Source organism: Schistocerca gregaria, chromosome 8 (genome assembly GCF_023897955.1).
Source record: "Schistocerca gregaria isolate iqSchGreg1 chromosome 8, iqSchGreg1.2, whole genome shotgun sequence".
Lineage (NCBI taxonomy): Eukaryota > Metazoa > Arthropoda > Insecta > Orthoptera > Acrididae > Schistocerca > Schistocerca gregaria.
Window position 1 is genome coordinate 307,719,040 of NC_064927.1, and position 13,132 is coordinate 307,732,171.

Consider the following 13,132-nt stretch of genomic DNA (forward strand, 5'->3'; position numbering starts at 1 on the left):
CCGGGTGGACGTACCGCCGAATTGCTCAACACGTGGGGCGTGAGGTCTCCACAGTACATCGATGTTGTCGCCAGTGGTCGGCGGAAGGTGCACGTGCCCGTCGACCTGGAACCGGACCGCAGCGACGCACGGATGCACGCCAAGACCGTAGGATCCTACGCAGTGCCGTAGGGGACCGCACCGCCACTTCCCAGCAAATTAGGGACACTGTTGCTCCTGGGGTATCGGCGAGGACCATTCGCAACCGTCTCCATGAAGCTGGGCTACGGTCCCGCACACCGTTAGGCCGTCTTCCGCTCATGCCCCAACATCGTGCAGCCCGCCTCCAGTGGTGTCGCGACAGGCGTGAATGGAGGGACGAATGGAGACGTGTCATCTTCAGCGATGAGAGTCGCTTCTGCCTTGGTGCCAATGATGGTCGTATGCGTGTTTGGCGCCTTGCAGGTGAGCGTCACTATCAGGACTGCATACGACCGAGGCACACAGGGCCAACACCCGGCATCATGGTGTGGGGAGCGATCTCCTACACTGGCCGTACACCTCTGGTGATCGTCGAGGGGACACTGAATAGTGCACGGTACATCCAAACCGTCATCGAACCCATCGTTCTACCATTCCTAGACCGGCAAGGGAACTTGCTGTTCCAACAGGACAATGCACGTCCGCATGTATCCCGTGCCACCCAATGTGCTCTAGAAGGTGTAAGTCAACTACCCTGGCCAGCAAGATCTCCGGATCTGTCCCCCATTGAGCATGTTTGGGACTGGATGAAGCGTCGTCTTACGCGGTCTGCACGACCAGCACGAACGCTGGTCCAACTGAGGCGCCAGGTGGAAATGGCATGCCAAGCCGTTCCACAGGACTACATCCAGCATCTCTACGATCGTCTCCATGGGAGCATAGCAGCCTGCATTGCTGCGAAAGGTGGATATACACTGTACTAGTGCCGACATTGTGCATGCTCTGTTGCCTGTGTCTATGTGCCTGTGGCTCTGTCAGTGTGATCATGTGATGTATCTGACCCCAGGAATGTGTCAATAAAGTTTCCCCTTCCTGGGACAATGAATTCACGGTGTTCTTATTTCAATTTCCAGGAGTGTATCATAGTACTTGCAGTGCATTCTGATACAGTTAGAAATTCCTGTGTGATGGTATGGATATATGTGTACCTATTACACATTACGACCCTCTTCAACCGTCGGTTGTCTCTGTCAGTCAACTGACGAGGTTTGTGCTGTACGTGTCCCTTGACGTTTCCACTTCACTATCACATCGGAAACAGCGGGCCTAGGGATGTTTAGGTGTGCGGAAATCTTGCGTACAGACATATGACACAAGTGACACCAAGTCACTTGACCACGTTCGAAGTCCGTGAGTTCTGCGGAGCCTCGCCCCACCCTGCTCAAAGAAAAAAAAGTGTTCGAATGTGTGTCATATCTTATGGGACTTAAATGCTAAGGTCATCAGTCCCTAAGCTTAAACACTACTTAAGCTAAATTATCCTAAGGGCAAACACACACACCCATGCCCGAGGGAGGACTCGAACCTCCGCCGGAATCAGCCGTACAGCCCATGACTGCAGCGCCTGAGACCGCTCGGCTAATCCCGTGAGGCCATTCTGCTCTCGCACGATATCTAATGACTACTAAGGTCGCTGATATGGGGTACCTGGCAGTAGGTGGCAGCACAACGCGTGAAAAACGTATGTTTTGGGGGTGTCCGGATAGTTTTGATCACATAGTGTATGTCGGTGAAGACATACGCTGTTACACTGAACGTTAGAGGAATTTCTTGTCAGTGCACGGCTGCCGGGACAGCGAATCCGCATTGCCGTGCGTGCTACGGTGGCCGCCTACGCCTGCTTGTAACGTAAATAAGACGGCTTTCCGGGCCGCTCGCTGGTTACGAGCAGCAGAGGATAGCGCAGCAGGAGGTGAGCACGGAGGGCCAGGAGAGGCGAGGCGCGGCATTGTGACGGGGGCCGGACCACGGCGCGGCCGCATTGTGCGCGCGCCGACATCACTAATGCAGGCGGTGGCGCCGCCGCGGACCGCCCGCTGCCCGCTGGCCACTGGCCGCTGCCGCTTACGCATTTCGTGGGAGACCGCTGGCCAGCCCCTCCTCCCCAGCCAAATCTGACGCACAAGCTGTTTCCGCCTAACTTGCACGCCACTGTACGCTGCGAGGCTGAATACGCTCATAGGTACGTACTGAACCGAGCTGACCCAGTAGCCTCTATGCGATGGTATGATGGCAGGTCGTTCCTCGTGTGTTCACCACACTACTCTCTGAAAGCATTTTTTTTTTCCTTTATTGAATTTCAATCCCCCCCCCCCCCCCCCCAAAGAGGGCGGGCTGGCAGCATCTTAGTTCGCTGCTCTACAGCCTACAGACTTTTTAAAAACGTAAGAAGAACATCAGTAACAAGAAAAACAGGCGATAAAACGGTGACTTAAATTGTAAAACGGCGGAAAATTGTGGAAAGTTAAAACATAAAGCAAAGGGGTTGGCAATGTTAATAAAATACACAGGAATCAGACAAGTAACATAGCAGACACACAATTAAAAAAACATGGCGACAGTCTGGTTTCTGTTCGCAGGAGGTAAAAAATCACACCCAGCGACAGTATGATGACCCTTCGCAACACTTCCCAAAAGACACACAGCACGGAACACTCACTGTAAAACACTCACTGTAAAACACAGCACGAAAATGTCGGCACAAAGATGACACTCCCTAGCCAAGGGCAGATTGGGGGGGGGGGGAGGGGGGGGGGACATGGATGAGGGGGAAAACAAGGAGGGAGGATAGGAAAAAACGTAAAGGGAGGGGGGGAAACCAAACGTGGGAGAGGACTCATAAGGGGGGAGAGGGGCAGGGCAGACGCGAGACGGAATGGGAAAGTGCAAAGGAGGGAAATGAAAAATGACTCGGGGGAGAGAAGGAGGGCAGAGAGAGGGTAGGTGGGGAAAAAAGGATGGAAGGGAGGGGGGGGGGGGGGGTCTGGAAGCATTTGCCGTCCAGCTTTTCACACTCCTTGTTGTTTGAATTTCTTACGGTGATGTAAAGCAAAAATGTGTCCCACGCTTCATCTGACATCAGTGTGAGATATACAGGGTGGTTCATTGATCGTGGCCAGGCCAAATATCTCACGAAATAAGCGTTAAACGAAAAACTACTAAGAACGAAACTTGTCTAGCTTGAAGGGGGAAAGCAGATGGTGCTATGGTTGGCCCGCTACATCGCGCTGCTATAGGTCAAACGGATATCAACTGCGTTTTTTAAAAAATAAGAACTCACATTTTTATTACATATTCGTGGAGTACGTAAAGAAATATGAATGTTTTAGTTGGACTACTGTTTTTGCTTTGTGATAGATGGCACTGTAATAGTCACAAACGTGCAAGTACGTGGTATCACGTAACATTCCGCCAATGAGAAGGTATTTGCTTCGTGATACATAACCTGTGTTAAATTGGACCGTTTACCAATTGCGGAAAAGGTCGATATCGAGTTGGTGTATGGCTATTGTGATCAAAATGACCAACTGGCGTTTGGTATGTATACTGCTCGGTATCCTGAACGGCATTATCCGGACCGATCACCGGATAGTTACGTTATTTAAGGAAACAGGAAGTGTTCAGCCACATGTTAAACGTCAACCACGACCTGCAACAAATTATGATGCCCAGGTACGTGTTATGCTGCTGTCGTGGCTAATCCACACGTCAGTAGCAGACAAATTGCGCGAGAATCGGGAATCTCAAAAACGTCGGTGTTGAGAATGCTACATCAACATCGATTGCACCTGTACCATATTTCTATGCACCAGGAATTGCATGGCGACGACTTTGAACGTCGTGTACACTTCTGCCATTGGGCACTAGAGAAATACCAACAGCGGTATCGTAAACCGGCATAATATGCACTACTGGGCAACGGAGCATCCACAATGGCTGCGACAAGTGGAACATCAGCGACCTTGGCGGGTTAATGTATGGTGCGGCATTATGGGAGGAAGGATAATTTGCCCCATTCTATCGATTGCAATCTAAATGGTGCAATGTATGCTGATTTCCTACGTAATGTACAACCGATATTACTACAAGATGTTTCACTGCATGACAGAATGGCGATGTACTTCCAACATAATCGATGTCCGGCACATAGCTCGCTTGGGGTTGAGGCGGTATTAAATAGGATATTTCATGACAGGTGGATTAGACGTCGAAACACCATACCATGGCCCGCACGTTCACCGGATCTGACATCACCGGATTGCTTTCTGTGGGGAAAGTTGAGGAATATTTGCTATCGTGTTCCACCAACAACGCCTGACAGCATGCGTCAGCGCATTGTCAATGCATGTGCGAACATCACGGAAGGCGAACTACTCGCTGTTGAGAGGAATGTCGTTACACGTGTTGCCAAATGCATTGAGGTTGACGGAGCGTTTATTGCATTAAATTGCATTAATGTGGTATTTACAGGCAATCTCGCTGTAAGAACATGCGTTTACAGAAATGATAAGTTCATAAAGGTACATGTATCACATTGGAACAGCCGAAATAAAATGTTCAAACGTACCTACGTTCTGTATTTTAATTCAAGAAACCTACCTGTTACCAACTGTTCGTCTAAAATTGTAAGCAAAGTTTGTGACTATTACAGCGTCATTTATCACAAAGCGTAAAAAGTGGTCCAACTAAAACATTCATATTTCTTTACGAACTACAGGAATAAGCAATAAAAAATTGGGGTTCCTATTTTTAAAAACGCCGTTGCTAACAGTTTGACCTAGGGCAGTGCGATCTAGCGCACCAACCATAGCGCTATCAGATTTCCCCCTTCAAGCTAGACAAGTTTCGTTTTCTTTTTTTTTTTTTAGGTTTTTCGTTTGACGCTTATTTCGTGAGATATTTGGCCCGGTCACGATCAATGGACCAATCTGCAGATGCACTTTATTGTTTACTTTGTAGAAAAGATAGCTGCCATGAGGGAATCTCAAATTCACTAGTTTTGTGGGTATAGGGTACTTATATTATGGTCATTGGTTGTACAGGGTTGGAGTTCTGGCTGTGGATCCTGGCGTTGGTTTGGTTTTGTGCTCTAGATTTATTGTATGGAAACGAGATATGCTGCCCGTCGCTGCTTTCCTACCAGCAGATAAATGTAGTCTCAGATCTTTACAGTCTGTTCCCTGGATTGTGGAGACAACATCCTTCACTACATACGTCAGGGGATTCTATTATCTAGATAAATGAATTAATTGATGTCCGAAACCCTCAAAAAATTTACGATTGCATTCGGTACCAATACGCGGTTCCCGCCAATCTGGTAATGTCAATACAGGATATAAAACAGGACTTTTTGTACTTACGTTGTAGGTGAGATACCATTGGAGACCTCATAATTGTAATTAAGTAGTACATAAATTATAAATTATGATATCCTCTGAATAAAACATTTTACAGTGGTTTAATAACTATCTAAAATTCTCTCTCCTTTAGAGTCAGGTTAACGAAAGGGCCATAGGAAAGTGTGTGTAAGTGTGAATTCCAAAGGTACTAAACTGCTGAGGTCATCGACCCCTAGACCTACAAGCTACTTACACTAACTTAACGCTAAGGACAACACTCACACCCATGCCCGAGGAAGGATTCGAACTTCCGGCGGGAGGGGCCGCGAAATCCGAGACATGGCGCCTCAAATCGCGCGGCCGAAAGGGACAGCGGAGAAAATACAGACCTGCAATAGGCAATGTATTGAAATTAAATAACATATATTGAAGATAAAAACACACAAATCTAGGAAGTCTCGTCACAAAGAACTGAATTCAGCCAGCCCACAAAGCTGGGCTATATGGCGAGCTGCCAACTTGCTGTACGAAAGGATAAACACAGATTGACTCAGCAGGAAAGGTAAATGTTTTCAGAGTTTACATAATGTTGGTAATTCTGAGCAAAAGACTTCAACGATCTGGTTGATGGTATTGACAGCGGCATTAGACTGCTGATGATGCTGTAGTCCACAGGAAAGTAGTATCACACGAAAGTTGTGAACAAAGCAATGAGGATTTGCAGAAAATAAATGCGTGGTGTAATGACTGGCAGTTATCTCTCAATATTAGCAAGTGAAACCTACTGCGTATAATAAAGCGAATCTCCCCATTAATGTACGAGTACAAAATAAAGGGCCAGTCTTTGGAAACGGTAACATCCGTCAAGTATCTGGGTGTGAATATTCGAAATGATCTCAAATGGAACGATTAGGGTACCCAAGTAACGGGTAAGGCGAACTCTAGATTGCGAGTTATTGGTATAATACTGAAGCCATGCAGTCCTTGAAGAAAGGAAATTGCGTACAATACGTTAGTTCTTCCAGTCTTAGAGTATTGTTCGTCTGTATGGGATCCTTAACAATTGGGTCAGGTTCAAGAGATTGAGAGGGTCCAAAGAAGAGCGGCAAGATTTGTGATTGGTGCATTTAGCCATAGCGAGACCGTTACAAATCTCATCGAAAGTTTGAAGTGGGACACACTTGCATATAGACGACGCACTAAACGGAAGTGACTGAACACTAAATTCCAAAAGCCGATCTTCGCCGAGAATGTTGAGCACATATTATTACCACCAACTGTGAAATCGCGCAATGATCACCATTCAAAGATAAGGCCGTGCGGTTCTAGGAGCTGCAGTCCGGAACCGCGGGACTGCTACGGTCGCAGGTTCGAATCCTGCCTCTGGCATGGATGTGTGTGATGTTCTTAGATTAGTTAGGTTTAAATAATTCTAAGTTCTAGGGGACTGATGACCTAAGATGTTAAGTCCCATAGTGCTCAGAGCCAGCCAGCCAGAGCTCGTACTGATGCGTTCAGACAGTCGTTTCTCCCTCGCACGATCCGCGAGAGAAACATAGGGAGGGAATAGTGGCCTCCGCCACACACCGCTTGGTGGTTAGTGGAGTATATGAGCATATATGTAGATGTAGAAATGGACATATGCCATTTTCTTAACTGTACCCGACATGCAGCTGTTTGAAAATCACGAGCATAGAAGCATTACTCGCTTACGTAGTGTTAGCTTGACTGGCAATTTCAATGCGCACTTCATTGCGCATTCCGTACAGCCAGTGATACAGTACCTCACTGAAACGTATCCTGGGCGTTGTATCGGTCGCCGTGGAGTCATTTCTTGGCCACTGATATCACTCGATTTTACTGCATTGGATTACGGTCTGTGGGGTTGGCTTTAAATCTAATAATACAAGCGCAGAGTGAACACAATGGAGAAACTTCTCGTCGTATTTTAAATGAGTGTGCTCAAGTAAAGGATCGTACGAAACAAATGGGAATAGATCAGTAACACAGTAGCTGTCCACAAGAGCGTTGCAGTTGACGATAGACTCTTTGCACATCTCTTATAAGGAAACAAAAAAAAATTTGATCACAATGTTTCTTTTACCTTAGCCTGCATTTTTCCTGTTCGCCATTGTTTTCATTAGTAGTTTCCTCGCAGACTGTTAAGAACGGGACATACCTTCGTACGACATTCTTTGTTCAGAATTACTAATACCATCAAACCTCAAAGCATGTACATTTCCTCCTGACTCACCCAGTTCACATGAAAAACAATGAGACTCAAACGAGAAACTACAGTAGCTCGTCCAGTTCCTAGAAACACTGGTAATCGGAAAACATGAGACGAATTTTAGAAACTCAGGACCGCGAAAGAAATTAGTTAGCCATGAGGAATCATTTAATACAAATACGTAGACAGGGGCAACGCGACTAATTTTACCGCCTTAGCACTCATGAAATCGCAGTGTCGGTTTGCTCACCGAACGAACGCCGTATTTGCATTTTAATCACGGGTGAAGTTGCCACGAGCATTTTACTGTGAAACATCTTCACTGAAGCTGATTGAATATACTCATTGTTGCTCCTAAAGCGATGGAAGCCAACAGACGGACAAATAAATGATGGCAGCTACCATACTACTACACGCATCAAAAATAGTTTTGCATCATTTCGGTTTACAGAACTCATCAAGACAGACGTTGACTGTGCATTTTGTATCACAGACACAGTCCCTTATCTGTTCAGGGATGTCACTAAATCCGCCCAAAGATGTAAACAACCATGCATGAGCAGCGCCTATTAGACGGAGGCGGTCCGACAGCCGATCAGTTACAGTCATTCATCCAGGAAGGAGGCACACGGCTCGTTTTGTCTGTAGTTCAGCCATGCCTAGACGGTCAATACCGCTGTTCGATCGCGACCGCACTGTTAATTTGTGCCAGGAAGGGCTCTCAACAAGGGAACTGCCCAGGCGTCTCGGAGTGAACCAAAGCGAACTTATTCGGTCATGGAGAAGATACAGAGAGAGAGGAACTGTTGGTGACATGCCTCACTCAGGCTGCCCGAGGGCTACTACTACAGTGGATGACTGCTATCTACGGATTATGGCTCGGAGAAACCCCGGCAGCAACGCCACCATGTTGACTAATGCTTTTAGCGCTGCCACAGGACGTATTGTTACGATTCAAACTGTGCGCAATAGGCTGCATGATGCGCAACTTCACTCGTGACGTCCATGGCGAGGTCCATCTTTGCAACCACGACACCATGCAGTGCGGTACAGATGGGCCCAACAGCATGCCGAATGGACGGCTCAGGATTGCCATCACGTTCTCTTCACCGACGAGTTTCGCATTTCCCTTCAACCAGACAGTCGTTTAAGACGTGTTTGGAGGCAACCCGGTCAGGCTGAACGCCTTAGACACGCTGTCCAGCAAGTGCAGCATGTTGGAGGTTCCCTACTGTTTTGGGGTTTCATTATGTGGGGCCGACGTACGCCGCTGGTGGTCGTGGAAGGCGCCGTAACGGCTGTACGATACCTGAATGCCATCCTCCGAGCGAAAGTGTAACCATATCGGCAGCATATTGGTGAGGCAGTCGTCTTCATGGACGACAATTCGAGCTCCCATCGTGCACATCTTGTAAATGACTTCCTTCAGGATAACAACATCGCTCGACCAGAGTGGCCAGCATGTTCTCCAGACGTGAATCCCATCGAACATGCCTGGGATAGATTGATAAGTGCTGTTTATGGACGACGTGACCCAACAAACAATCTGTGGGATCTACGCGAATAACCGCTGAGGAGTGGGACAATCTCGACCAACAGTGCCTTGATGAACTTGTAAGTAGGCTGTTTAGGTAACGAAGATTTTTGGTGAGGTAAGTGATTTGTGAAAGGTATAGGTTAATGTTAGTCAGGGCCATTCTTTTGTAGGGATTTTTGAAAGTCAGATTGCGTTGCGCTAAAAATATTGTGTGTCAGTTTAAGCACAGTCTTGTATAATTTTTCTAAGGGGACGTTTCAAACTTGTGGATAGTATGCCAAGGCGTATACAGGTATGCATCATCTACATCTACATGACTACTCTGCAATTCACATTTAAGTGCTTGGCAGAGGGTTCATCGAGAGTTGTATCTCTCTACTATTCCACTCCCGAACAGCGAGCGGGAAAAACGAACACCTAAACCTTTCTGTTCGAGCTCTGATTTCTCTTATTTTATTTTGATGATCATTCCTACCTATGTAGGTTGGGCTCAACAAAATATTTTCGCATTCGGAAGAGAAAGTTGGTGACTGAAATTACGTAAAAAGGTCTCGCCGCGACGAAAAACGTCTATGCTGTAATGACTTCCATCCCAACTCGTGTATCATATCTGCCACACTCTCTCCCCTATAACGCGATAATACAAAACGAGCTACCCTTCTTTGCACCCTCTCGATGTCCTCCGTCAATCCCACCTGGTAAGGATCCCACACCGCGCAGCAATATTCTAACAGAGGACGAACGAGTGTAGTGTAAGCTGTCTCTTTAGTGGACTAGTTGCATCTTCTAAGTGTCCTGCCAATGAAACGCAACCTTTGGCTCGCCTTCCCGACAATATTATCTATGTGGTCCTTCCAACTGAAGTTGTTTGTAATTTTAACACCCAGGTACTTTGTTGAATTGACAGCCTTGAGAATTGTACTATTTATCGAGTAATCGAATTCCAACGGATTTCTTTTGGAACTCATGTGGATCATCTCACACTTTTCGTTATTTAGCGTCAACTGCCACCTGACACACCATACAGCAATCTTTTCTAAATCGCTTTGCAGCTGATACTGGTCTTCGGATGACCTTACTAGACGGTAAATTACAGCATCATCTGCGAACAACCTAAGAGAACTGCTCAGATTGTCACCCAGGTCATTTATATAGATCAGGAACAGTAGAGGTTCCAGGACGCTTCCCTGGGGAACACCTGATATCACTTCAGTTTTACTCGATGATTTGCCGTCTATTACTACGAACTGCGACCTTCCTGACAGGAAATCACGAATCCAGTCGCACAACTGAGACGATACCCCATAGCTCCGCAGCTTGATTAGAAGTCGCTTGTGAGGAACGGTGTCAAAAGCTTTCCGGAAATCTAGAAATACGGAATCAACTTGAGATCCCCTGTCGATAGCGGCCATTACTTCGTGCGAATAAAGAGCTAGCAGCGTTGCACAAGAGCGATGTTTTCTGAAGCCATGCTGATTACGTGTCAATAGATCGTTCCCTTCGAGGTGATTCATAATGTTTGAATACAGTATATGCTCCAAAACCCTACTGCAAACCGACGTCAATGATATAGGTCTGTAGTTAAATGGATTACTCCTACTACCCTTCTTGAACACTGGTGCGACCTGCGCAATTTTCCAATCTGTAGATACAGATCTATCGGTGAGCGAGCGGTTGTATATGAGTGCTAAGTAGGGAGCTATAGTATCAGCGTAATCTGAAAGGAACCTAATCGGTATACAATCTGGACCTGAAGACTTGCCCGTATCAAACGATTTGAGTTGCTTCGCAACCACTAAGGTATCTACTTCTAAGAAACTCATGCTAGCAGATGTTCGTGTTTCAAATTCTGGAATATTCCATTCGTCTTCCCTGGTGAAGGAATTTCGGAAAACTGCGTTCAATAACTCCGCTTTAGCGGCGCAGTCGTCGATAACAGTACCATCGGCACTGCGCAGCGAAGGTATTGACTGCGTCTTGCCGCTTGTGTACTTTACATACGACCAGAATTTCTTCGGATTTTCTACCAAATTTCGAGACAATGTTTCGTTGTGGAACCTATTAAAGGCATCTCGCATCGAAGTACGTGCCAAATTTCGCGCGTCTGTAAATTTTAGCCCATCTTCAGGATTTCGCGTTCTTCTGAACTTCGCATGCTTTTTCCGTTGCCTCTGCAACAGCGTTCGGACCTTTTTTGTGTACCACGGGGGATCCGTTCCATCTCTTACCAATTTATGAGGTATGAATCTCTCAATTGCTGTTGCTACTATATCTTTGAATTTGAGCCACATCTCGTCTACATTCGCATAGTCAGTTCGGAAGGAATGGAAATTGTCTTTTAGGAAGGCTTCTAGTGGTACTTTATCCGCTTTTTTAAATAAAATTATTTTGCGTTTGTTTCTGATGGATTTGGAAGATATGGTATTGAGCCTAGCTACAATGACCTTGTGATCACTAATCCCTGTATCAGTCATGATGCTCTCTATCAGCTCTGGATTGTTTGTGGCCAAGAGGTCAAGTGTGTTTTCGCAACCATTTACAATTCGCGTGGGTTCGTGGACTAACTGCTCTAAATAATTTTCGGAGAATGCATTTAGGACAATCTCGGAAGACGTTTTGTGCCTACCACCGGTTTTGAACAAGTATTTTTGCCAACATACCGAGGGTAGGTTGAAGTCCCCACCAACTATAACCGTATGAGTGGGGTATTTATTTGTTACGAGACTCAAACTTTCTCTGAACTGTTCCGCAACTGTATCATCGGAGTCTGGGGGTCGGTAGAAGGAGCCAATTATTAACTAAATTCGGCTGTTAAGTATAACCTCCAACCACACCAATTCGCACAGAGTATCTACTTCGACTTCACTACAAGATAAACCACTACTGACAGACACAAACACTCCACCACCAATTCTGCCTAATCTATCTTTCCTGAACACCGTCTGAGACTTCGCAAAAATTTCTGCAGAATTTATTTCAGGCTTTAGCCAGCTTTCTGTACCTATAACGATATCAGCTTCTGTGCTTTCTATTAGCGCTTGAAGCTCAGGGACTTTTCCAGCGCAACTACAACAGTTTACAACTATAATTCCGACTGTTCCTTGATCCAAGCACGTCCTGTAATTGCCAAGCACCCTTTGACATTGCAGCCCATCCCGCACTTTCCCGAGGCCTTCTAACCTAAAAAACCGCCCAGTCCACGCCACACAGCCTCCGCTACCCGTGTAGCCGCCAGCTGAGTGTAGTGAACTCCTGACCTATTCAGCGGAACCCGAAACCCCACCACCCTATGGCGCAAGTCAAGGAATCGGCAGCCAATACGGTCGCAAAACCGTCTGAGCCTCTGATTCAGACCCTCCACCCGGCTCTGCACCAAAAATCCGCAGTCGGTTCTGTCAACGATGCTGCAGATGGTGAGCTCTGCCTTCATCTCGTAAGCAAGACCGGCAGCCTTCACCAAATCAGATAGCCGCTGGAATCCAGAGAGAATTTCCTCAGATCCAAAGCGACACACGTCATTAGTGCCGACATGTGCCACCACCTGCAGCTGGCTGCACCCTGTGCTCTTCATGGCATCCGGAAGGACCCTTTCCACATCAGGAATGACTCCTCCCGGAATGCACACGGAGTGCACACTGGATTTCTTCCCCTCCTTAGCCGCCATATCCCTAAGGGGCCCCATTACGCGCCTAACATTGGAGCTCCCAACTACCAGTAAGCCCAACCTCTGCGATTGCCCGGACCTTGAAGGCTGAGAATGATCCTCTGAAACAGGGCAGGCAGCTGCATCTGGCTCAGCCAGAGACAGTGCCTGAAACCGGTTTGTCAGACGCACCGGGGAGGCTTTCTGATCAGCTTCCGGGGACGCCTTTCGCTGCCTGCCACGCCTTGGAACGACCTCCCAATCAACCACAGGCGAGGGCTCAGCCCCACTGCGGGCAGCAACCGGGGCAACCACAGCGGCAGACCGATCTGGGGACAGACGGGATGAGGTTGACATCCCCG